The 25727-nt window shown below is 42.8% G+C and overlaps 1 long non-coding RNA gene across 1 annotated transcript; it reads right to left on the reverse strand.

Moving 5' to 3' along the window:
- LOC106508400 lies at nucleotides 3878-23411 on the reverse strand. The gene is made up of 3 exons (XR_001305221.2): nucleotides 23059-23411; nucleotides 4331-4417; nucleotides 3878-4217 (listed from the first exon to the last, which is right to left on the reverse strand). It is a non-coding gene; the product is annotated as an uncharacterized LOC106508400 (long non-coding RNA).

Consider the following 25727-nt stretch of genomic DNA (forward strand, 5'->3'; position numbering starts at 1 on the left):
AAAGAGAATCGCCCACCTTGCTTGGGTTTCTCAGGGGCAGTGGTTCCTGGGGGCACATCTATTTATTATTAGCACCTGCAGGCATGAGCAAGGGAAACGGACCCACACCTCCCAGCTAAACCATCCCCGCCCAGTTACTCACTTGTAGCTACTTATCTGTCTCCATCAAATTGTACACATTAAACTGGTGCCTAAATAAACAAATGAAAAAGGCTAATTTCCTGGCAGGAAATTCCCGTGTGATTAGTCAGCAGCTCCGGTCCCTGCTCTGTCACTAACCAGCACTGGGACATTTAGCAGAGCCACCTCTCTCCATCCCTGTTACCATCGCCTTAGGCCACTATGTCCACCCCCGACTACACAGCTTGCTATTGCTCTCCATCTCTTTTTCTCCTCCCCCAAGTCTTCCAACTCTGCAGACCCTTAGCATAGAGATTTTTCCTAAATCCCAAATCTGGTCAAGTCTCCTCTCCTTAAAATCGGCAATACCTCTTCATTTACTCCAGGATAAAATTCAAACACCGTACAAATCCCAAAGTTGTGCTCTGATCCCTGTTTACCATTCCAGACTCCTATCTCATCCTCCTGCATCTGAAGTCCTACGCTCCTATGTGATGCACTACCCATGTTCCCCTGAATAAAATTAACCATTACCAACGCTTATTGAGTGTTTCTTATGTACCAGGTATTGTTCTAAACAACTCTCCATGCATTAACCAGCTTAATCTTTATAACACTACTAGATTCTACTATGATCATCTCCATTTCACAGATGAGGAAACCAGGACACAGAAAAGTTAAATAATTATACAAAGGGAGCAGACAAGTCAATGGTAGAACCTGACTGCACCATCCGTATCAGCCCCTTTCTCCCTCCATTTTTTTTTTTTAATTTCTTTTTATGGCCACACCTGCAGCATATAGAAGTTCCTAGGTCAGGGGTCAAATAGAAGCCACAGCTGTGGCAACGCCACAGCCATGGCAACACTGAATCACAACCACATCTGTGACCTACACCACAGCTTGTGCCAATGCCAGATCCCTAACCCACTGAACGAGGCCAGGAATCAAACCCAAATCCTCATGGAGACAACATCAGGTCCTTAACCTGCTGAACCACAACAGGAAATCCCCTTGCCCCCTCTTCTTTTCCTCAAGTCTTTGTACAGAAGTTTCCTTCCACCTGGAAGACTTCTCTTCCTGTTTTTCTTCCCTACCCTTTTGTCACCTGGCTAGCTCCTACTCTTCATCTGTGATTCCTGATGGATACATCCATCTCCTCCTCTGAGCTCTCCCTCCCCAGACTGCCCTCTCCCCTCAATAGCAGTTTGTCGCCAAAGATAATTGGAGACATTCCTCCAGAAATGATGCCTCCTGATTCCCATGTCCTGGCATGGTTCTCTCACATAGTGAATTTCAGCTGGCCCTGTGTCTCACAACACAATATGGCAGATGTGATGCTAACTTTTGGGCCAAGGTCACAAGAATCCTGGCAGCTTCCACTCAAATCTCTTAGAATTCTCACTCTGAGATAATCAGACAGTATGTAAGAAGTACCCCCATGCTGTGGGAAAGCAAAGTTGCCACATGGAAAACTACTTGGAGATAGAGAGAGGGCCAGCCAACCCTCAGCTGTTCCAGCCATCTCAGGCCATGCACTAGACATGTGACAAAGAAACAGTCTTCGGGGAGTCTCCCTTGTGACTCAATGGGTTAAGAACCCAACTGGTATCAGTGAGGATTCTGATTCAATCCCTGGCCTCACTCAGTCGGTTAAAGATCCAGCTTTGCTGCAAGCTGTGGTGTAGGTCAAAGATGCAGCTCGGATCTCAAGTTGCTGTGACTGTGGCATAGGCCAGCAACTGCAGCTCCAATTTGATCACAAGCCTGAGAACTTCCACATGCCGCAGATGCAGCCCTAAAAAAAGGAAAAAGAAGAAAAGAAATAAACCATCCTACATGTCCAGCCTGGTTGAGCCTTCAGATGACACCATTCTCAGCACCTCCTGACTGCAGCTGTATGAGAAACCCCAGCCAACACACTGAGGTGTGATTCCTTATTTTAAGCCACTGATCTTTTGGATGATTTTGTTAAGCAGTAACAGATAACCAGAACATTGGGGACAGAGTAGTAAACAATAGATTGGTCCTCTCAAGGAAGTCTTAGAACCATGGCAAAGTCAAACAGGCAAGTACCACAGAGTGTGATGAGTTTGAGTGGTGGGGGGAAGGGAAGGCAATGACTGTCCAGCCCTCAGCAAGTAGAAAACCAACAAAAGCAATGTGGTGTGGTTGATAAAACAGGAGCTTTTGAGTCAAAAGGAATTCTTTGAATCCCAGTCCTGTACTTGCTTTTGGAGTGATTATATATCATATATATCATATGTGATGAACATGGTCCAATAATAACCTGGGCTTGTCAAAGTTCACATCAAACTAACACAGTGAAAAATTCCCTCTAGACATGTGACCTTATCTCTAGGCTTTATATTTTATGACTAAATCATTCATTATAGTTCACTTACTAGAAACCCCATTTCTTTGGGAGAGGATGAAGAAGGGGATTATTCCTTAGATGGTGGTGCATACTTAGCAGGAGACTGGACTGGCCACTCTTTGGAGGTGAGAAGTGAATTATGTTCATCCTTGTATCCCCACGCTGATAATAGCACCTGGTACATGGCGGCTGCTGACCAAGGATGAATTGAATGACTGAATAAGGAAAATGAGAATTTCACAATATGAAGTGAAAGAGCTAGGCTGACCATTTTTTACTAGGAAAAATCCCACCCACTTCTGCTAACCACCTTATGATATAGGCAATATAGCTACTTTACTTTTTTTTTTTTTTTTTTTTTGCATTTTAGTGCCAAACTCGTGGCACATGGAGGCTCCCAGGCTAGGGCTCAAATCGGAGCTGTAGCTGCTGGTCTACGCCACAGCCACAGCAACCAAGGATCCAAGCCATGTCTACGACCTACACCACAGCTCATGATCCTTAACACCAGATGCTTAACCCACTAAGCGAGGTCAGGGATTGAACCCACAACTTCATGGTTACTAGTCAGATTGTTTCCACTGTACCACAACGGGAACTCCTAAGCAATATAGCTACTTCTGATTGAAACCACTCTCGAGCTTCCAACACCTTAATATCACTTGCGCCATGGCTTCGGGGATGATCTTTTTCAGAAAGGAAAAGTGTGGCTTGACTTTAACTGACTAGAAAGAAGACTTTCACTGCCACATAGAGCTTATCTTCCAATCATTACATAAATATGTCAATTACCTTTGAACGGTAAGATACGCTAGTAAAGGCAATCTAGCTGAGATAACTGTCCAAGAGCTGGAACAGAACAAGGGCCAGGCACACAGATGCCTTCAGAACCATAGCTGAGTATTTGCAATTCATGGGTGACGGGAATCCCAGTCTGAGAGATCAAAGAGGATGTCAGAAGACAAAGTACTTCCATGGGAAAAGAGAAGGCTTCCTGTCAAAGAGAGGATGGACCCATGTCAGTCTGGGTCCAATCAGGAGGCAAAAACCACACCGAAATTTAAGCAAGAAACGTTCAGTGTAAAGAATCATGAAACTTTGATAGGAGTCTAACCATAGACGTAAAGAGCCCTCTAAAGGGTACTTTAGGGCTGAAGGAGAATACCCAAGGGAGGACAAACTTGGGAGTTCCCGCCATGGTGCAGTGGGTGAAGAATCTAACTGTAGCAGCTCAGGTCACCAAGGAGGTAAGGGGTTAATCCCCGGCCCTGCACAGTGGGTTAAAGGATCCGGTGTTGCCGGAACTGCAGCTCAGGTCCCCCCACCGCTCAGATTCAATCCCTGGCCCTGGAACTTCCATATGCCAAGGGCGTGGCCATTAAAAAAAAAAAAAAAAAGACAAACTTGGAAGGGCAGCCCCATCCCAAAAGCTGGGCCTCAGATCTCTTTGCAGATGTGGTTGGCGCCCACTGGATGGTAGAGAAGTTTACTGAGTGGCTGGTGCAGGAGACAGCTCTGCAGGGGGCAGGTGAGCTAGGCTGGTGGACAGGTGGGCAGAGGGAGCCGGGGCATCACTGCAGACTGGACTGTGCAGAACCGGGAAGGGAGGGCCACAGGAAGTGGTCTTGGGCCTGCACAGTCTCCAAGAGACACTGCATATTCTGGGCTCACAGCTGGGGCAGAGCACCACTGTGCTCACGGACCTGCACCGCGACCATCCCTGCAACAGGAAAGGAAAAACACGATGGGGCAGAACCAAGACGAGAAGCCCACTGTGTCCTCTGCAGTTTCCCTCCTTTGCCCTCCCCTGACACAGCTTAACATCATCCTCACCATAGAGGAGAAACGCTTAGGGTCCAGTCCCATTTCACAGAGCAGGTACTCAAGGTGAATGTGAGCTGAGAGGCCATGACACAGTACCTGCATATGAAAGGAAGACAAATAAATACTCAGTATGGAAAAAAGAATCAGCATGTACTCTTTCCCTCCTACTACCAATAACACAGTGAGGATTATTCTTTTTCTTTCTTTTCTTTTTTTTTTAGGGCTGCACCTGAGGCACATGGAGGTTCCCAGGCTAGGGGTCAAATCGGAGTTACAGCTGCCAGCCTGCACCACAGCCACAGCAACGCAGGATCCAGGCCATGTCTATGATCTACACCACAGCTCACAACAACATCAGATCTTTAACCCACTGACTGAGGCCAGGGATCAAACCCACAACCTCATGGTTCCTAGTTAGATTAGTTTCTGCTGAGCCATGACAGGAACTCCAGTGAGGATTATTCTTGGTAAGGCCTTTGTACCCAGGCTCTTGACAGTGGCACAAAGACGTGGGCGTGGACTTAGGTATCCAAGTTCACCCTACTTGATAGCAGCCTTGGAGTCTGAAGACAGATCTTAGCATGTCTTCTCTTCAGTGATTTCATATATCCTTGTACTGCTGGTCTACCTACACGCTTTATTAAGCTAGCTATCATTTTAGCCTATACCACCTCCTTCCTACTTGAATATTTCTTTTTTTTTCTTTTCTTTTTTTTTTTTTTTTTTTTGTCTTTTTGCTATTTCTTTGGGCCGCTCCCGTGGCATATGGAGGTTCCCAGGCTAGGGATCCAATCGGAGCTGTAGCCACTGGCCTACACCAGAGCCACAGCAACGCAGGATCCGAGCCGTGTCTGCAACCTACACCACAGCTCATGGCAATGCCGGATCGTTAACCCACTGAGCAAGGGCAAGGACCGAACCCGCAACTTCATAGTTCCTAGTCGGATTCGTTAACCACTGCACCACGACGGGAACTCCGAATATTTCTTATTTCATCTAAATGTATGGATATCTATATGTGGCCATGCTCCTGACAATAAATGTAGACTCTAATGTCAAGAGCGTCTGCCGTTAGAGCTCTACTTTGCCACTGCACTTTTGCTTGCTCTATCTACAGAAATGCAGTGCATATAGTCAGAATATCCTTACTTGTATCCTAAATTCTCTTTCTGAGCTTAGAGGGCTGTTGTGCCCCCAGAGAGGATTGGGTTAGTTTCCTACGGCTATCATAACAAAGCACCACACACGTGCATGGCTGGAAATTTATTCTTGCACCATCCCAGAGGCCAGATGTCCAAAATCATCAAGGTGTTAACAGGGCCCTGCTCTCCAAAGGCTGTAAGGGAGGGTCCTTCCTTGCCTCTTCCTACCTCCTGGTGACTGCCAGCCATCTTTGGTGTTCACTGTGTCCAATCTCTGCCTCTCTCATCACGTGGTCTTCTCTGGATGTGTCTTCTGCCATTATGCCCAAATTTCTCTCTACTTATAGTGACACTGGTCACTGGATTAAGGCTCACCCTAATCCAGTATGACTTCATCAACTTGATGACTTCTGCAAAGACCCTACTTACAAGGTCACATTCACAGGTACCGGGGGTTGGAACTTGAAATCATCTTTAGGGAACAGAATTCTACTCACTAGAGACCCGTAGTCTTCTGCCTGCTCTGCGTGTAAAAAGGCACATGCAGAAACTACTTCACCATGCACCCAGTAACTGCTAGGGATGGCTAAGACATGGGAGAACTGGAAAACTAGAACATTCTGAATCCTAAAACCAGCCTCCATATTTTGGCCGAGGAGTTGTCCATACATTTCAGAGGTAGCAGGAGGAGAATGCATGTGCAGACCTGAGCAAAGGCCCAGCTGAGTGAATGCTTTTCTATATGTGAAGATATTTGTTTTGTTTTGTTTTGTTTTTGTTTTGTTTTTGTCTTTTTGCCATTTCTTGGGCCGCTCCCGCAGCATATGGAGGTTCCCAGGCTAGGGGTCGAATCCGAGCTGTAGCCACCGGCCTACGCCAAAACCACAGCAATGTGGGATCCAAGCCGCGTCTGCAACCTACACCACAGCTCACGGCAACGCTGGATCGTTAACCCACTGAACAAGGCCAGGGATCGAACCCGCAACCTCATGGTTCCTAATTGGATTCATTAACCACTGAGCCACGACGGGAACTCCACGTGAAGATGTTTTTCAGCAATGAGTGTATCTCCAAAAGTATGGAAGAGGCTAACCAAACCCAATGAGCATTGACACCATTTTTATGGGTCTGGGAAGTGCCCCCTGGAGTTTTGTTTGTTTCAGCTCACGTACATTGCAAGATCACTTACAAGTTGCCTCATTAGTTCCTCTACCTTGAATGCTTCCTCTCACATCTCCAACTCTTTTCTATCTTTAGGCCCCTACATGTTCTAGATCCTCTGTGGAGTCCTTAACTTATCCCTCAACTCATTCCACAAACACTCATTGGGTGCCTATGAAGTGCTAGGCGCATTACTTGGTGCTGAAAATACAATGATGCGTAAAAAGAGATTCAGTCTCACCTCTTCTTGTGCTTATAACCTGTTGAGAGAAATAAATACTAAATAACCGGGCAAATATAACTGAGACAAGTGTTAGTTACCAAGTAGAGATGCAGCATGCAATGATAGCTTCTGGTGGGAGAATTTGGCCTAGCCAGTGTTGTCAAGCAAGGCTTTCCGGAAGAAGGGGATGGCTGATCTTGGGTCTGAAGGATGAGTAGAAGTTGCATAGGTAAAGAGAGCGGAAGTGAGAACAGGTAGTGAGAAAAACATGTGCAAAAGTCCTGTGGCAGGCAGGAGCTTTAGGACTGAAAAAAGGCCAGTGGGAGAGGAAGGATAAGTGTTGCTGGAGAGGTCAGTGGAACCAGAGCCCTGTAGGCCATGCTAAGTGGTTTTGTCTTTGTTCTTTCTCCAAAGAGCAATGGGAAGACACTGAAGGGTGTGGGAGTGAGTGGGTTAGTTGTTGGTTCCTCTTTTTGAGGGTTGATAAGTGTTGCTTCACCTAATGAAGAACTCTGGAAAAAGACCAGAATTAGTGACAAACATCTACTGGGCCTGACACTGTCTCCCTCCTCTGGACTCGTTTACCCTGTGTTGCATCCCCTTTTCCCTGTGCAACCTTGAGTAAGCTACTTGTTTGAGTTTTAGCTTCCTCTTCTGAAAAGGAAGATACTGACAGTAGCTACTTTTGAGAACTTTTGTGCAAATTAAATTAAATCACACCCATAAAGCACTTAGAAAAGCACCTGATACATACATGGCCTCAGAAATATTAGCTATTATTATTAAGCATTATATTAACTAATAATTTATTCTTTAACTGCTTATGCCATATAATCAGCACTACATTTTAATTCTTGAGTCATCTTTTACTTGGGCACTTCTTAAGACTCCTAAAGGCAAAGACTGTCAGCTTTCTCAGCATCTAACATTTCCTCTGTGTCTGTCTGAGAAAGTCTTTATTTCTCCTTTTTTGTCTTTTTTTTTCTTTTTAGTTTAGTTTTTTTTTTTTTTTTTTTTGGCTTTTCTAGGGCCGCTCTCGCGGCATATGGAGGTTCCCAGGCTATGGGTCCAATCGGAGCTGTTTCCATTAGCCTAAGCCAGAGCCATAGCAAGGCAGGACCCGAGCCACATCTGCAACCTGCACCACAGCTCACAGCAATGCCAGATCCTTAACCCATTGAGCGAGGCCAGGGATCAAACCTGCAACCTCATGGTTCCTAGTCGGATTCGTTGTGCCATGATGGGAACTCCCTGTCTTTTTATATAGATGAGAAAGCTCACAGTCTTTATCTTTGACCGATTAGTTATTCAGAGATTGATCTGCATCCACTCCCATTTATTCCAAGTGATGGGAGCAACAAAGGAAGGTAGAAGAATGATGTGAGTGAGTGAAAAAAGGTCAGAGAGGGGAATTTGGTTCTGATTATGAACACTGATCTTCAGGGTTGAGTGGTCCAAAGAGCAGATGCCAGCGTGCACAAAGAAACTGCTCAGGACACAAAAATGGAAATCATCATCATAATTAATATTTCCTGAGTGTCTACAATTAGTGTGTGAATTAATTTATTTTTTTTTGTCTTTTTGCCATATCTTGGGCCGCTCCTGCGGCATATGGGAGGTTCCCAGGCTAGGGGTCTAATCGGAGCTGTAGCCGCCAGCCTACGCCAGAGCCACAGCAACGCGGGATCCGAGCTGCGTCTGCAACCTACACCACAGCTCACGGCAACGCCGGATCGTTAACCCACTGAGCAAGGGCAGGGATCGAACCTGCAACCTCATGGTTTCTAGTCGGATTCGTTAACCACTGCGCCACGACGGGAACTCCCTGAATTAATTCTTTTAATCCTCACAATAACTCTGTGAGGGTGGTATCACTATTGCTACCCCGTTTTACAACAAGGAAGGGTACAGCAGTGCAGAGAGTTTAAACACCCAGTGTGACGTAGCCCACACATAGCACATGGAAGTACACAGGACTCGTGGTTTCTGCCACCACCTTGAGTCTGCTCGGGACCTCCGTCGTCTTCCCTATGTCTTCAGTTCTCCTGCATCAGGCCTGCACCACAGGCAGCAGTGTTCTGCTCCACCTGGCTAGAGGTCTAAGGCACGTCACCTGAACTCTCCATTTGGAGTTTCCTAGTTTGAAAAGAGGTGAAAAGAAGGGACTCTCATCAGAAATCCACACCTCTATGGTGGAGAAGGGAGTCATAGCTGTTCTTCATATTAACCTCTCAACTGTTGGGATGAGCTCAGACGGGCTTCCGTGCCATACATTTCCTGAGTTTTCCTGGCCTCCCTATTCCCACTGTACTCCCTGTAGCTAGTGACTTGGTTTAATGCTGTGCTTTGTACAGTACTTTGTGCGTTTTGGCATCTGATAAAACTTAAACTAGAAAACCTTAATGTGGCATCACTGCATTTATTTTGGCTTCTAATTTAGAGAAAAGATCCTCATTTTATTTTTCCAAAATCAGGAGATGAGAGGAAAGTGAGCCAAGCCATTCCAAGTTGAACTGACAGACAGCTTGAGGTGGAGATGAATGGGTATTGTTCGAGTCCACTTAGGTAGCTCTTCCAAAGGAAAGTGGGAGGGTCACACACCATTTAACATGGCAGTAATCCCAAGTTCAGGTTCAATACCAACCAAACTTGTCTCTGATTCACAAGGTGTGGCAAAAGAAGATGCCACCTACAGGACAAACTGAATTGGAAATAACAGTACATATTCCTCTTTTGAAAAATATACAAGAAAAGGCAAAATAATAGGAACAAAATGCAAATGGGCATGAGAAAACTTTGGGGGTTATACGTGTTCTAAAACTGAATTGTGGCGTTCCCATCTTGGCAGAGCGGAAACGAACCTGACTAGGAACCATGAGGTTGCGAGTTCAATCCCTGGCCTTGCTCAGTGGGTTAAGGATCCGGCATTGCCATGAGCTGTGGTGTAGATCGCAGACGCAGCTCGGATCTGGCATTGCTGTGGCTCTGGTGTAGGCTGACAGCAACAGCTCCGATTAGACCCCTAGCCTAGGTCCCTCTATATGCCACTGGTGAGGCCCTAAAAGGACAAAAAGACAAAAAAACAAAAACAAAAACTGAATTGTGGTGATGGGTGCACAAGTAGTAGACCAAAAAGGGTAAGGGTGAGGCAGGACTTGGGGGGTGTCTGGAACAGAGCCAAAGTCAGCCTAGGATCCTGAAACTGCTCATCAACAAAAATTAAAAGTCCCAAACTATTAGGAAATGGGTCATATAACTAACAATAAACCATTTGTGAGACATTAGCTTCTACAGTTTTTCACCTCTTTTTGATATAGAAATTGTCATTGCATCAATTACATTATACTAATCTGTATACTTATCTTTTCATTCCCACTAGGCTGTAATTCCCTTAAGTGTAGGCACTGTGATTAACTATCAGTTTATGTAATCCACAGTGCCTAGTTGAGGATATTCATTCAATAATTTATATTTACATGTTATTTTTATTATTTTTGATAAATGTATTCACATTGTTCAAAACTCAAAAGTTACTTAAGTATACAATGAAGAGTTTCCCTGTCTGAGAAAGTCCATTTCTTTTTTTTTTTTTTTTTTTTGTATTTTTGGAGCTGCACCCATGGCATATAGAAGTTCCCAGCCTGGGGGTCGAATCAGAGTTACCAGCCACAGCCACAGCCACAGTCACATGGGATCTGAGCCATGTCTGTGACCTACACCACAGGTCACAGTGATGCTGGATCCTTAAGCCACTGAGCAAGGCCAGGAATTGAACCCACATCCCCATGGATACTGTTCAGGTTCGTTACTGCTGAACCACAATGGGAACTCCTGTCCTTCATTTTTGAAGGATAATTTCATGGGGTATAGAATTCTAGGTTGGTAGGTTTTTTCTCTTAACAGTTTAAATATCTCTCTGCACTCTCTTCCTGCTTATATGGCTTCTGAAAGGAAGCTGGATATAATTTTTATCTTTGTTCTTCTGAAGGTAAGGTATTTTTTTTTCCTCTTGCTTCTTTTGGGATTTTTTCTTTATCTATGATCTGTAATTTGAAAATGATATGCCTAGGTGTATGATTTTTAGCATTTATCCTCTTTGGTGTTTTCTGAACTTCCTGCATCCATGGTTTGGTGCCTGACATTAATTTAGGTGAAATATTAACAGAGAGATAGAAAACCTAAAAGGAAACCAAAAACAAATTCTAGAACTGAAAAGTCCAATAATTAAAACAAACAAAAAAAATCACTTGAGTAATTCAAAGGCAAATTTGAGCAGGCAGAAGAAAGAATTCATGAATTTGAAGAGAGAACAAAGGAAATTATCAAATCTGAAGAACAGGAAAAGAAGATTGAAAAAAGTGAACAGAACCTAAGGGACCTGACAGATTTCATCAAGAAGACTTGCAAACACATGGGAGGAGTCCCAGGAGGAGAAGAGAGAAGAAAGGGGGCAGAGAGAGTATTTGAAGAAGTAATAGCTAAAAACTTACCAAATCTGATGAAACACATGAGTATAAACACCCAATGAACTACAAGTAAGATAAGCTCAAAAAGATCCTCACTGAGACACATTATAAGCAAACTTTCAGGGAGTGGCTCAGTGGGTTAAGAATCCAATGTTGCCACCACTGTGGCTCAGATCACTGCTGTGTCAGTGATCCCTGACCTGGGAATTTCTACTACATGCTGCATACATGGTCAATCCCCCCACCCCTACCCCCACGACACACAACTTTCAAAAAGAAAAGGCAAAAAGAGAATCTTGAAAGCAGCAAGAGAGAAGTGAATCATTAAGATTATCAATGTTGGAATTCTCCTCAAAGCTCAGCAGTAATGAACCCGACTAGTATCCATGAGGATGAGGGTTCCATCCCTGGCCTCACTCAGTGGGTTAAGGATCCAGCATCACTGTGAGCTGTGGTGTAGGTTGCAGACACAGCTCAGATCCTGCGATGCAATGGCTGTGCCGGAGGCTGGTGGCTATAGCTCTGATTTGACCACTAGCCTGGGAACTTCCATAGGCTGTGGGTGTGGCCCTAAAAAGACAAAAAAAAAATTATCAATGTTATTAAGCCTCGATAAAATAAGATTATTAACATAGTTCTCATCAGAAACTTTGGAGGCCAGAAGAGAGATAATTTAAATGCTAAAACAAATAAACAAAAAAACCTATCAGCTATGAATCTTACATGTGGCGAAACTGTCCTTCAAAAGTGAGGGAGAAATGAAGACATTCCCAGATGAATGAAAGCTAAGGGACTTTGTGACTACTAGACCTGCCCTGCAAGAAATGCTCAAGGGATTCCTGAAAGGTGAAATGAAAAAACAGTAGATAGTAGTTAGAAACCATATGGAGAAAAAGAGATCTCAATAAAGGTAAACTATATGCAACTGTACCTTTTGTTTTCTACATGATTTAAGAGAATTTATTTTATTTATTTATTTATTTATTTTTCTTTTTAGGGCCAGACCTAAGATATTTAAAGAAAAAAATTATTGGTGTAAAACCCTATAACTATACTATAACTTTGATTTGCAACTCCAAATCTTGTTTTCTACATAATTTAAGAGCTGAGTACATTTAAAAGAATTATTAGGAGTTCCTGTTGTGGTGCAGTGGTTAATAAATCCAACTAGGAACCATGAGGTTGAGGGTTCGATCCCCTGCCCTTGCTCAGTGGGTTAACGATCCAGCGTTGCTGTGAGCTGTGGTGTAGGTGGAAGACGCGGCTCGGATCCCATGTTGCTGTGGCTCTAGTGTAGGCTGGAGGCTACAGCTCTGATTGGACCCCTAGCCTGGGAACCTCCATATGCCATAGGAGCGGCCCTAGAAAAGGCAAAAAGACAAAAAAAAAAAAAAATTATTAGCTCATGCGTTAAGGCACACAATATATAAAGGTCTAATCCTGTGACATCAAAAACAGAAAGAACTAGGAACAGGACTGTAAAGAAGCAGAATATTTGTATGCTATTGAAATTAAGCTGGAATAAATTCAAATTAGAGTGTTATAACTTTATAATGTTAAATGTAATCCCCATGTAACCACAAAGACAATAGCTAAGAGGAAATGCAAAAGGAAAGTGAACATTTCACTACAAAAAATCAACTCAACACTAAGAAGACAGTGATGCAAGAAGTAAGGGACAAAAAAGCCATAAGACATATAGAAAACAAATAGCAAAATTACAGAAGTCCTTCCTTATCGGTAATTACTTTAAATGTAAATGAATTAAAACATCCAATGGAAAGACAGAGATTGATGGAATGGATAAAAACACATGATCCAACCATAGACTGTCTACAAAAGACATGCTCACACCCCAAAGACACAAACGGGTTAAAAGTGAAAAGATGGGAAAAGATACTCCTTGCAGATAGTAACCAAAAGAGAGCAGAGGTGCTATACTAATGTCAGACAAAACAGACTTTAAATCAAGTATGTTTTACAAGAGCAAAGAAGAGCATTATATGCTATAAAATGTTCAATACAAGACAACATAACAATTATAAACATTTATGCACCTAATGATAGACCAGCAAAATGTATGAAGTAAAAACTGGCAAAATTGAAGGGAGAAATAGATCTATAATAATAATTGGAAACTTCAATATCCCACTCACAATAATGAAGAGATAACCAGAAAGAAATAAGGAAATAAAAGGATTTAAACAACAAAATAAACCAACTAGCTCTAGCAGACATACACAGAGCATCCTACCCAACAACAACATTCGCATTCTTCTCAAGTGCATAGGGGACATTGTCCAGGATAGACCACATTTTAGGCTGCAAATTAAGTCTCAGTAGATTTTTGTGTGTGTGTCTTTTTAGGGCCACACCTGTGGCATATGGAGGTTCCCAGGCTAGAGGATGAATTAGAGCTGTAGCTGCTGGCCTACGCCACAGCCACAGCAAAGCCAGAACCAAGCCACATCTGTGACCTACACCACAGCTCAGGACAATGCCGGATCCTTAACCCACTGAGCAAGGCCAGGGATAGACCCCACGTCCTCATGAATACTAGTCGGGTTCGTTAACCACTGAGCCATGACGGGAACTCCTCTCAGTAGATTTTAAAAGACAGATTATCACACAAAGTATGAACTCCGACCATAACTGGATAAAATTAGAAATCAAAAGGAAAGCTGGCAATTGACAAAACTGTGGAAATTAAACAATACACTTTTATTTATTTATTTTTTTTTTTGGTCTTTTGTCTTTTGTTGTTGTTGTTGTTGTTGCTATTTCTTGGGCCGCTCCCACGCCATATGGAGGTTCCCAGGCTAGGGGTTGAATCAGAGCTGTAGTCACCGGCCTACGCCAGAGCCACAGCAACGCAGGATCCGAGCCGCGTCTGCAACCTACACCACAGCTCACAGCAACGCCGGATTGTTAACCCACTGAGCAAGAGCAGGGATCGAACCTGCAACCTCATGGGTCCTAGTCGGATTCGTTAACCACTGCGTCACGACGGGAACTCCCAACAATACACTTTTAAACAACGAATGGATCAAGGAAGAAATCACAAGGGAAATTAGAAAATACTTGTTGGTTAGTGAAAATGAAAACACAGCTTACCAAAACTTATGGAATGCAGCAAAAGTGGTGCTACAGGGGAAATTTACAGTGGATAAGAGGCTGAAAAAGAAAGAAAAAGTGATAAAGAAAGGAAAAATAGAAATAAAACCAACAAAGACCCCAAGTCAACAACCTAACTTTACAGCTTAAGGTACTAGAAAAAGAACTCGAAGCTAGCAGAAGGGAGGAAAGAGTAAAGATTAGAGCAGAGATAAGCAAAATATAAAGTAAAAAACAATAGAGAAAATTGATGAAACTAAAAATTGTTCCTTCAATAAGATTGACAAAATTAACAAACTTTTAGCTAGATGGACAAAGGAAAAAATGAGACTCAAATTACTGAAATCAGAAATGAAAGTGGGAATATAACCATCAATTCTTCAGAAAGAAAAGGGATTATAGGGAGTTTCCATTATGGCTCAGTGGGCTAAGAACCCCACTAGTAGCCATGAAGATGCAGGTTCGATCCCTGGCCTCACTCAGTGAGTTCAGGATATAGCGTTACCAAAAGCTGCAGCAGACTGCAAATATGGCTCAGATTTGGTATTGCTGTGACTGTGGCATAGGCTGGCAGCTGCAGTTTCAATTCACACCCTAGCATGAGAACTTCCATATGCCACAGATGAGGCCCTAAAAAGAAAGAAGAAAAAAAAGGATTATAGGAGGGAACTATGAACAATGGTATGCCAACAAATAGGATGCCCTCAATGAAATGGACAAATTCCTAGAAACACAAAACTTACCAAGACTTAATCACACAGAAATAGAAAATGTAAATAGACTTAGAGCTAGTAAGGAAACTGAATCAGTAATAAAAATCTCTCAAAAAAGAAAAGCCCTGGACCCGATGGTTTCACTTGTGAATTCTACCAAACATTCTTTAAATGAGTTTAAACTTCTTTAAAGAACTAATAACAATCCTTCTCAAACTTATGAAAAGGAAGAAATACGTTCTAACTGATTCTCTGGGTCCTGGATTACCCTGATACCAAAGCAGACAAAAACACTATAAGAAGGAGTTCCCATCATGGCTTAGTAGGTTAAGAACCTGACTAGCATCCATGAGGATGCAGAGTCAATCCCTGGCCTCACTCAGGGGTTTAAAGGATCCAGAGTTGCTATGAGCTGTGGTGTGGGTCACAGATGCAACTCAGATCTGGCATCGTTGTGGCTGTGGTGTAGGCCAGCAGCTGCAGCTCTGATTTGACCCCTAGCCTGGGAACTTCCATATGCTTCAGGTGCAGCCATAGGAGGAAAGGGGAAAAAAAAAACACAAAAAACACTGCAAGAATGCCACAGACCACCATTCCCTATGAACACTAATGGAAAAATCCTCAACAAAATAGAAAACAGAATTCAGTAGCGTATTAAAAGTATTACTAGTGATCAAGTAGAATTTATTCCTGGAATGCAAGAATCATTCAATACTAGAAAACTGATTGGTATAATATGCCACATCAGCAGAATGAAGAGGAACAAACACACAGATCATATTAGTTAATGCAGAAAAAGAATCTGATACCGTCTCATGATAAAAACATTCATCAAACTAGGAGTAAAGGAAACTATCTCAACATAATAAAAGCTGCAGCAAACATCATACTCGATGATAAAAGACTGAATGCTTTTCCTCAATGACTGGGAACAAGGTAAAGATGCCTATTTTCACCATTTCTATTTAACATAGTAAAAACTAGGCAAGAAAAAAGAAATAAAAGGCACCCAAATTGGAAAGGAAGATGTAAAATTACCTCTGATTGCAGATTATATGATTTTATATGTAGATTCCTAAAGCTTCCACAAGAAACTATTAAAACTAATAAATGAATTCAGCAAAGAAGCAGGATATGAAGTCAACACACAAAAATCGTTTGCATTTCTATACACTATCAATGAACAATCTGAAGAGGAAATTACAAAAACAATTTCACTTGGAATTAACCAAGGAGGCAAAAGACTAGTGAAAACTACATTGTTGAAAGAAATTAAAGACATAAATAAATGGAAATGCATCCTATATTCATGGATTGGTAGACTTAATATTGTTAAAATGTCAATACTACCCAAAACAAGCTATAGATTCAATGCAATCCCTAAAAAAACCCCAACGATGTTTTCTGCAGAAATAGAAAAAAATTTTTTAAATTCATATGGAATCTCATAGAGCCCTGGATAGCCAAAACAACAACAACAACAACAACAACAACAACAACAAAAAAACCTTGAAAAAGAAGAACAAACCTGGAGGACACATGCTCTCTGATTTTAAATCTTAGTACAAAGTCATGGTAATCAAAATGGTGTCGTGCTGGCATAAAAACACAGAGACCAATGGGATATAATAAAAAGCCCAGGAATAAACCATTCAATGGGGGAAAAAATAGCCTTTTCAACAAATGTTGCTAGGATAACTGGATAGCCAAATGCAAAAGAATGAAGTTGGATCCCTACATAACACCACACACAAAATTAACTCAAAGGTTCTTAGATCACGGACCTAAATGTAAGTAAGACTTAAAACAATAAACTCTTAGAAGAAAGCATAAGACAAAGATTCCATGACATTAGATTTAGTAATAATTTCTTAGGTACAAGCAACAACAACAAAAAAAGTAAGCAAATTGGACTTCATGAAAAATTTTGAACTTTGTGCATCAAAAAACCACTGTTAGTAGAATAAAAAGACAACTCACAGAATGGGAGAAAATGTCTAAAATTATATATCTGAAAAAGGATTAATATCCAGAATATAGAAACTAAAACTCAACATCCAAAAATAAACAACCTGATTCAAAAATGGGCAAAGCACTTGAATCGACCTTTCTTCAAAGATACGCGAAGGGCCAGTAAGCACATAAAAATAACTCAAACATCACCTAGGAAACTACAATTGAAAACTACAATGAGATTCTACCTCACACTCATTAGGATGGCTATTAACAAAAAACAAACAAAATGGAAAACACCAGCTTTTGGCAAGGCTATTGAAACTGGAACATTTGTGCACTGTTTGTGGAAATGTAAAATGGAACAGATGCTATGGAGAATAGTTTGGTGCTTCCCCCAAAAAATTAAAAATAGAATTACCTATGATCCAGCGATTTCACTTCTGGGTATATACACAAACGAATTGCAAGCAGGGTGTCAGAGATATGTGTATACCCATGTTCATAGCAGCCTAATTCACAATAGCTAAAACATAGGAGTCCAAGTGTACACTTAACAGATGAATGGAGAAGCAAAATGCCCAGTGAAATAAGTCATAAAAAGACAAATACTGCATGATTCCATTTATATGAGGTACTTAGAACAGTCAAAATCATAAGGACAGGTAGTATAATGGCGGTTGCCAGGGGCTGAGGGGAGGGAGAATGGGAGTTATTGTTTAATGGGTATAGTTTCAATTCTCTAAGATGAAAAGGTGGATGGTGGTAGTGGTTGCACAACAATATGAATGGATTTAATACCACTGAAATATACCCTTTAAAATGCTTAAGACGATTTTTTTTTTTTTGTCTTCTGGCCTTTTCCAGGGCCGCTCCTGTGGCATATGGAGGTTCCCAGGCTAGGGGTCGAATCGCAGATGTAGCCACTGGCCTACACCAGAGCCACAGCAATGAGGGATCCAAGCTGTGTCTGCGACCTACACCACAGCTCACGGCAACACAGGATCCCACTGAGCAAGAGCAGGGATCGAACCCGCAACCTCATGGGTCCTAGTCGGATTCGTTAACCACTGCGCCACGACGGGAATTCCCTAAGATGATAAATTTTATGTTATGTATATTTTGCTACATTAAAAGAGAAGTAGAGGGGGGAATAAATCTAACAGGAATGTTTGCAGGAGTTTTATATATTTGCCAAAACTTGGAAGCAACTAAGCTGTCCTTCAATAGGTGAATATGATAAACTATGATACATCCAGACAATGGATTATTCAGCATTTAAAAGAAATGAGATATCAAGCCATGGAAGTCAATCTGAAAGGCTATATAATGTACGATTCCAACCATATGACATCTTGGAGAGGCAAAACTATGGAGACAGCAAAAATACCAGTGGTTGCCAGGGTTTCGGGGCAGAGAAGAAACAAACAGGTGGAGCACAAATGATTTATAGGGCAGTGAAAATACTCTTATGACTACAGTGGTAGATGCATGTCATTATACATTCATCCAGACCCAGAGAAAATAAAACACAAACAGTGAACTCTAAGGTAACTTGGACTTTGGGTGACTATGATGGGTCACCGTGTGCTCACTGATTGTAACAAATGTACCACTCTGGTGGAGGGTGTTGCTAATGGGGGAAGTTATGCCTGTGTGGGGACAGTGGGTATATGGGAAATCTCTGTAACTTCCTCTTAATTTTGCTGTGAGCCTAAAACTGCTCTCTTGAACCCATGCCACAGCTGCGTGCCACAGCTATGGCAATGCTGGATCCTTAACCTGCTGAACCACCAACTCCCAAAACTGATCTTAATGGGTTTTTTTTAGAGCCACACCTGCAGCATATGGAAGTTCCCAGGCTAGGAGTCGAATCAGAGTTGCAACTGTCAGCCTATGCTACAGACACAGACACAGCAATGCCAGATCCGAGCTGCATCTGCAACCTATGCCGCAGCTTGTGGAAATGCCAGATCCTTAACCCACTGAGTGAGGCCAGGGATCTTACCTGCATCTCATGGATGCTAGTCAGGTTCTTAACCTGCTGAACCACAACGGGAACTCCTAAAAAAATTTTTTTTAACTATAAGAATGCATCAGAGTTTTGTTTGAAAACTGATTTCATAAGGAAATATAATTCTTTTAAAGGACTGTTGTCAGAATAATTTCCTAGGGCTTTAGTCTCAAGTTTTCCCAATAGTGCATCCTTATGTAAATTTTAAAAATACTTCCATACTTGGGAGTTCCCGTCATGGCGCAGTGGTTAACGAATCCGACTAGGACCCATGAGGTTGCGGGTTCGGTCCCTGCCCTTGCTCAGTGGGTTAACGATCCGGCGTTGCCATGAGCTGCGGTGTAGGTTGCAGATGCGGCTCGGATCCCGTGTTGCTGTGGCTCTGGCGTAGGCCAGTGGCTACAGATCCGATTCAACCCCTAGCCTGGGAACCTCCATATGCTGCGGGAGCGGCCCAAAGAAATAGCAAAAAGACAAAAAAAAAAAAAAAAACTTCCATACTTGTATATAAGTTATTAGAATAATACTTTATGCACATTACAAAAAGTATACAAATATAGAAATTCAAAAAGGGTGAGTTAAAAATAAGTTAAAATTCTAGTAGCTGTCTCCCATAGCCTGATAAACTGTCATACATTCCCCTGGATGTCTCTGTGTCCCACTGTGGCCACCACTCCTCAAAGCCAGAGGGAAAAGTCAGGCCACTGGCCAGAGAGTGACTCAGGGAGTCTGCAGAGTGGAGGAGAAGGGGCAGGAAATGACTGTGCTTAGCTGAGTACCATAAACTCCACAGTCTGCATCAGGCCATCGGTCTCACAAGACACACTCTCCTTTCCTCTCCACGCACACTACCCAGGTGATCAACACAGAGGCGGCTCCTCTCTCATTCCTCATAAACTGCTTGGCCTGAACCTTGCCCTTGTGGGGCTTTTGGCTTCCTTCCTGGCTACCTTTGGTGATCAAACTTCACCTGGAGTTCATCTGGGCAAAGATGCTGCAGAGGTAAGCTATGAAATATGACTTACCTGTACTCCTCCCAAAGTAGCACCCAGAATCTGGTTGGGGACAACACTGGCGTCTGTTAGGAAAACTAAGCAAACCCGGAGCCATCTAAAAACGGGCTTGATGGATAAGCAATGGGATCCTGCTGTATAGCACTGGGAACTGTATCTAGTCACTTATGATGGAGCATGATAATGTGAAAAAAAAGAATGTACACATGTATGTGCGACAGGGTCACCTTGCTGTGCAGCAGAAAATTGACAGAACACTGTAAATCAGCTATAATGGAAAAAATAAAAATCATTATTAAAAAAAAAAACAAAACAGGTTTGTCCCCACATGTTTGTCTTCCACAACTCTTCTTAAAAAGGAGACTTCAGTCTTAAGCTGTTTTGTCCTGAAAAGCATTTTTCTGCCTTAGGCAGCTATTATGAACAAAATACCATTAAAAATATTTTGAAAACTACTGTCTCTCTTTAAATTGCTATAATCTTGTAAGCATATTATAAAATGTACACACACTTACAAATTATAAATCATATATAAACCTACAAACATACACATATTTCCTCTTTCAAAGGAAAAAATGAGCAATGTGGTTGATCACTAAGGTGGTCTCAAACCTGAAATTCTGATTGGGGATGAGGTTTAACAAGAATATCATGGCAGAGTCCAAACATCAAATTTATCCAATTTCTAGAGACTTGGTAAAAATATAAAACAGTGGTGGAGAGGGGCATCTTTTCCCTCCCTCCTTTGCTCTCGGCCCTTCGAACTTCACCCAAATCAATGAAATGGAAACAGAAGCCACCAATTAATCTCTGCTCCATTTGGTCAGCATAAGCTCACCATGCTAAGTTCCTGAATACCTGAGGATGAATTTAAGAAATTATGGAAGATGCAGAACAAGGAATGACCAGATTGTGGTTTTAAAACATCACAAACAAGCTTTTCTCTTTCCTCAAGCAATGACTCATTGCCTCCAGTAAATGAAGTAACATATGCCAAGCACCTTGCAAATGCGTAGCACACAGCAGGCTCTCCACACCTTTATGTAAAGAGCCACAAACAAGCCATTACAAATACATAAACAGAAGTATGTCAAATAAGAAAACTTCTCATGGTGCCCACTCTCCTGACCCACCCAGAAAACACAACAAGGATGTTGGTTTGAAGTTGGCACTGGATTCAATAGCTTGGGTTGGAGAGTTTCTAAGAGGCCAGATATTGGCCAGGAGTCATGGGTGGACTCTTCCCCCAGATGGAATGTGTGGAGAAAAGAGTCAGCCCAGAAATCGGTGACAGTGGAGTTAGCTCAGTATTTCCAACCACCACATCTGACTCTGTTACCACTCTTTTGGAACTAGCAGGTCAATTCCCCATCACTTGTAGCTGAAAGACACATTTTTAGGACAGAATAGATGGACCGGCACCAGGCTTATTTGACAGAGGAGTGAGGGCTATGGACAAAGCTTACTAGATGGAAATGCAGTAAAAGAAAAAGGTACGACAAAAGGGGATTCAGGGCTCAACACGTTTACACTCAGGAACGCAAACGTGTACTGGGGTAGGCGGTGATGTGGGTGAGGGCGATAATAAACAGTACTCTGGGGTTACAGACTCGGGTGGGGGAAGTGGGGGCATAAACAGAGGGCAAGGGACTTAAAAGCAAAATCCCAGGAGGGAAGGGCAGACGTCTGAAAAGAACAAAGCTGCTAGTAGGCTGAAAAGGAGGGAATGCAGACTGAATCATGAGCAAGAGATAATAGTGGAATGCAACCTTTTCCTCTCACTACATCTGAACGCCAGTTTCCTTCTGTCTCCCAGTGCCCATCTTTTGCGTCAACCTAGTAGATCTTCTTGAAGAATGACACCTTCAAATAACTGAAAGGCAGTTCTCACGCCCACCCTGGCCCCCAGCCCTTAGTCACCGTGGGCCAAACATTACACAAAGAGCCCTTTCATTCAGCCACTATGATAACTCTTCCCATTCGGGGATATCTTTTCTCCCTTCTGCCACCTACTGGTGAAAACAAAAACATCACATTCTCCCACCTGGAGATTTACAAATAGGTTGGGGTCTGAAAGCTCATTTGTGTTATCTTTGTTATGTGGAATATATTTTCCTAAAGAAAAATTTTATATATTATAAGTGATGGTTCAATCTTCAATAAGCACTTGCTGAATGAATAACATGAAATTATATAGAAACACATAATACACACACACAGTGTACTTAGAGTAGAAGTTGGAGTTCCGTCATGGTTCAGTGGTAACGAACCCAACTAATATCCATGAGGACATGGGTTCAATCCCTGGCCTCACTCAGTGGGTTAAGGATCCAGCATTGCTGTCAGCTGTGGTGTAGGTCATAGATGCAGCTTAGATCCTGTGTTGCCATGGCTGTGGCATAGACCGGCAGCTGCAGCTCCAACTAGACCCCTAGCCTGGGAACTTCCATATGCTGCAGGTGTGGCCCTAAAAGGAAGATAGATAGATAGGTAGATAGGTAGATAGATAGATAGACAGACAGACAGACAGACAGATAAAATTAGAGTAGAGGCTTAAAATCAAATTTGGTGCCTTACAAGCTATATGACAAGGTATATGGGCAAGCTACCTACCCATTTGTCATCTGTAATAATAGTGACAATCACAACGGCTAACACTTATTAATCATTATGAGGATGAGCTACAGTACAGTTCATTTAAACCTCACAAAGTAGGCTCATTACTGTGTTTCTTCAGATAAGGAGATTGAAACAAGGAAAAGTCTGAATGAACACTGTGCCCAAGGACTCCCAGCTGGTGAGGAGCAGGTTTGATCGTCCAGCTCCTTCCCTTGTAATGGGTACAATAATACCTGCCTTTCAAGATGGTTCAAGGTTCTAGAGACAGGCGTGAATTTGCCAACACATAGTACGTTTCAGAAAATGACAGATACTGCACCTTCAAGGTGGGTACTGGGCCCTACACCCACGAATAGGCCATGGTCTCTGCCCTCTGGTCGAACACAACCACAATACGAGTTCAGCCAAGACAGCATCTGACTTTCTCTTCAGTGTTGCCTTCCTAGTACCTGGCACAGTGGCTGAGATACAGCATACACTGGAGGGAAAAGAATTTTAAAATCAATAAATAAGTTTTAAGATTCTGTGAGGCAGATAGGAAAGATGCTCTTATTTCTGTATCAACAAATGAGAGAGAGATCCCATTGTGGCTCAGGGGTTACAAACCCAACTAGTATCCATGAGGACACAGGTTCGATCCCTGGCCTCGCTCAGTGGGTTAAGGATCTGGAATTGCCGTGAGCTGTGGTGTAGATCGCAGACGCGGCTCAAATCTGGCGTGGCTGTGGCTGTGGCTGTGGCCAGCATCTATAGCTCTGATTAGATCCCTAGTCTGGGAACTTCTATATGCTGCAGGTGCGGCTCTAAAAAGCAAAAATAAAGGTGGGTGGGGGAGAAATCAAGATTCAGCTACTCTCAAGAGGTCACAGAGCAACAGAGTGAACAGGTCTCTTGAGTAACGCTTTCCCCACACTCTGCTGTTTCCCATCCCTCCAACTTCCCCCAGTCCCTAGACGACATCCACAGGTTAATGAAGGGCGACAGATTGGGGAAGGTATTGGGTGGACTATGAACAGTTATCAGGGCTCACCTCCTAGAGGCTATGTAGCCTCCACATGAGGCATTTTCCCCATTTCTCTTCCACTTGGCACAAACCAGCTCTTTACTCTAGGTGAGACTGTTGAGTGTTATTTCCCAGAGCTCAAGTTTCTGCAGTTATTTTTAGCTGGTGTTTTAGTGCATACCTGGGACAGGTGAGGCATAAAAAGGAATGTGGGTGTGGGTAACCCTTGAGTCTCTAGTGCCAGGGTCTGCGTCTCTTGTCATTCCAGCTGAAGAGAGGTGACTCACACCCTGATTTACTATCGGCCCTGAGGCTAGATTTCACCTTGGGAACTATGTGGATTAAAACTTCTTGTACACTCTCGAATTCCGTATTGAAGTCTTTGGGGCACATTTGCTTGATGTGATTCTGTTACCTGCTTTTGATAACATGGATACCTTCATTTTTCTGTAACCAATACCACAGCCTGTGGTTCTTTCTGGTCTCATTTCCCAGGGCGCTGAGGGACCTCGGGTAGAGTCTCTGATTTCGATTTCTAGATCTGCAGGTAGGAAGCTACCTGGAAAACACTCTGGCTATAAGCCAGATGTCTCCATAGAGTCAGCAACATTCTAGGATATTCATCACATTTTTGAGGGACTAAAAAAGAAAAATTATGAGGAGTTCCCATTGTGGCTCAGCGATAACAAACCCGACTGGCATCCATGAGGATGCAGGTTCAATCCCTGGCCTCGCTAGTGGGTTAACGATCTGGTGTTGCTGGGAGTCTCAGAGTAGGTTGCCAACGTGGCTCAGATTCGGCGTTGCTGTGACTGTGGCACAGGCAGCAGCTGCAGCTCCAGCTCCAAATCAAGCCCTAGCCCAGCCTGGGAACTTGCATATGCTATGGGTATGGCCCTAAAAAGACAGGGGGAAGAAAAGAAAGAATAATCATGATCTTGCTGAGTCTAGATCCCTCCCAACAACTAGAATCCCCTCAGAGTACTCTTAAATTTCAGAGAGTCTGGAATTCTGGGCCTGCTTCAAGCCTGGTATAGCCTACTAAGCTGAAACTGCATCACTGGGATCCTAGGACCCCCCCCCCCACCCCGCCCCTGGAAGGTTCTAGTTTCCTCATCTCATTTCAGCTCTGTGCAGAGGAAGTAAAAACAGGCTAACTAGTATCATGAAGCCATGACACTATATAAAGAGGCTTTACAATTCGATTGAGAAATAAGGGAGAATTTTCTCTGGGCCAGCATTACGAATGACTACTGCAAGATACTCCCTTTCATTAAGTCATAAAAGTTAGGTGTGGGAACTGTTTGCAGTCAGGGGAGGTAGAGAGGTTGGGTGGTTGTTTTGATGCCATGTTTCTTAAATCAGGAAAACAGAGCTATGGAATTACACTAAGACGGGACTAGAAGAAAGGCGGAGACCTTCTCCACTTCTAAAACTGGACCGTTTGGGACCTTGACTACAAAGACGACTTACATTTCATTTAAAAGGATGTCACTGTAAAAATTTTTGTGACTTCTACCCATTCCACCACTTCTGAAGATGTATCTTCTGTCTTTTCTTCACGTTTTCTAATTAATCTATCTACCGCTTCTATTTCACAACAGTCTTAAACCCCGCAAAACATCAGTCCAGAAAGACAATTTGTACGGGGTTGGATGGTATCCCCCAAAATTCATGTCTACGTAGAACCCCAGAATGTGACCTTATTTGGAACTAGGGTCTTTGTGGATGTGAGTCAAGACAAGGACATACTGCATTAGACTGTGTCCTAAATCCAATTAGGGTATCCTTATAAGAAGGCCAAATGAAGGCACAGTCACATGAAGGTTACATGAAGATGGAGGCAGGAGCTTCTGCAGTGGCTCAGCGGGTTAAGAACCTGACTAGTGTCCAGGAGGATGCAGATTCAATCCCTGGCCTCGCTCAGTGGGTTAAGGATGAAGCATTGCTGCAAAGTGCAGCATAGGCTGCAGATGCCTTTCAGA

The sequence above is a fragment of the Sus scrofa genome, chromosome 5, assembly GCF_000003025.6.
Source record: "Sus scrofa isolate TJ Tabasco breed Duroc chromosome 5, Sscrofa11.1, whole genome shotgun sequence".
In the NCBI taxonomy this organism is placed as follows: Eukaryota; Metazoa; Chordata; class Mammalia; order Artiodactyla; family Suidae; genus Sus; species Sus scrofa.